The following is a 2463-nucleotide window of genomic DNA, read 5'->3' on the forward strand; positions in this document are numbered from 1 at the left end:
ATTACCTCTATCATATCTCACTCTTGCAAGTGTCCGTGAAGGGATTGACAACCCGTTTATCGCGTTGGTTGCGAGGTTCTTATTTGTTTGTGTAGGTACGAGGTGACTCGCGCGTGGTCTCCTACTGGATTGATACCTTGGTTCTCAAAAACTGAGGGAAATACTTACGCTGCTTTGCTGCATCACCCTTTTATCTTCAAGGGAAAACCAACACATGCTCAAGAGGTAGCAGTCCCCATGTGTTTGGCTGCACCCACCGCGCCAGTCCTCAGCGGCGCCAGTTGCCGTCCTCCCGCGCCCCGCCCGTCGACCGCGCGACGACATGATGTTTGATTTACAAGTGAAGAACATTTTGTGCTGCCTTGAAGACTTCAACAACGGCGTCCCGGAGGACGAGAACGACAACGACGGCGCGGCACACCGCCTCCGCCGTCGCCGGAAATAGGTTTTTTGGGTTTTAATACTGCATCTCGAATTCTCGATCATATGAATATAAATTCGGAGTGTGACTTAATGAAAGATATTGTTTGAATGAACTTACGTTTTTATCTCTTAATTTATAGACTTATCAAACGATTTCCTTTCGAAAAAGCGTCAATGGTATTTAAATATAAAACACTCATCGCAAATGTTTTAGTTAGAACACCCGTATGCAAACCGACAGCTTCCCCCGGAAGCCAAGGGAAAATGTGCCAAGCAAGATTTCTGCTGCTCTTGATCGCAAACATTTTAGATAGAACACCCATATGCAAAGTGAGAGCTATGGTCTTCCCTCGTAGTGCAGGATTTGTGCATCCCTTCAACACAAAAAGTTGTTTTGCATGACCCTTGTGCAACCACTTAGAAACAATTGGGTACGATTTGCATCTTTCATTTTGGTTATGTTGCCAGTTTTCAAAATGGAAAGACTGACAGTTGTTTATCTAGTAACATTGCCATTTGTCAACCTTGTAACACTTCCATTTGTCAAAATATGCAGCTAAAAATCACTAGCACTATCTAATTTTTGCAACTAAAATCACTAGCACTATTCATATGGACACCACTAGCAGGCATGCGTTGATGGACACATATGCAAATATACCATTGATTACATACAACAAGTCATCAACTCACAACGGCAACGAGGATACACGTTGGATTATAGATCATTTCCAATAAAACATTCTAGTGAAGTAAAGTTTTTCTCACACAACAAATAACAAAGCGATGAAATGAACTTCAGCTCAACCACTCGTCGGCATTGGAAACGCTTGCTTTGAACCAGAAGTGATTCTCTCGGAAGGGCCAACTACTGTCAATCTCGAGACCAAAGCAGGACTGATCATCTAGGCTGAAGCGGGCTATGTCAGGACCCATAGTGCGATGGTATGGAAGCATAGCAATGACCGAGGTATAGACACAGTTGCTTCTCATAAATGGTAGTAACATTGTGTCAATAGCAGCCGGATCGCTGCCTTTCACCATCATTGGATAGTTTTGTCCAAGGAACAGCGAGTTTACTCCAAGACTTTCAGTACCGAACCAGGGAGAAGGTGTTGGCGCTAGTACACTAGTATCCATCCCGAATACCCTGCAATGGATGTTGGAATAGGTCCGAAGAGTGCGACCATGCGAGACAACACCTGCTTCCTTAGTAACATCAGCATTGCCCTGTATACAGACAAGAAGAGGTGATCCATTGGAATAAGTTGCCAGGAGCCACTGAGTACATGGGTCCTGCTCGTCCTCATGCTCGTGATCATCAGCATCGTCATCTCTATAGGTGGTGGAACGTTCGCAGGACCTTGGAAACACAAGAAGGTTAATTAATTAGTAAAGGGAAACTTGCTAACCCGCATACATGTGGATGAAATAATAATAATTATGGTGGAAGACAAACGTACTGAAAGCATGATGATTCCATGCAAAAACAGTGCCACGAGTGGTGGCAGCAAACACAAGACCCTCGTATTGAATTGCATCACAGTACTCATCCATGTACAAAAATTGATTTTTGAGCAATATCCATCGTGGCATGGAAGTAAGGAAGGCAAAAAGCTTGTCGAATATAGCAACAACTTCATAGTTCGTGTAATCCCAAGAGCGGTTGGGAACTCAACAAATTGCTATCTTCTGTAGACGACAGTCACCATGATCGTCTTTGGACTCACGTAGATCATATGTGTGCTCAACCTCTGGGCAGTCTGAGATTTTGGAAGTGGAACCAGGTGACGAGTGTACACATTCACAAGTTCCCACTCGCAGTTGTACCCAATATAAAAAACCCAATCTTCATTTGCGCCTGCCCAAGCCTTGCCCTCAAGCGATGGCATCTTAACATCACACGTAGCATTATCAAGCTGCATCAACTTGCACAAGGCGAGGCTTCCCTCATCCCCACGCTAGTCAGCAGGGTCACGTCAAATAAGATAGGGGAGATCAAACTTCTCCTGGACCCTTGGGTTGCTTGTAATGATGTTA

This window comes from Triticum urartu, chromosome 3 (assembly GCF_003073215.2).
Source record: "Triticum urartu cultivar G1812 chromosome 3, Tu2.1, whole genome shotgun sequence".
Taxonomy (NCBI): Eukaryota; Viridiplantae; Streptophyta; class Magnoliopsida; order Poales; family Poaceae; genus Triticum; species Triticum urartu.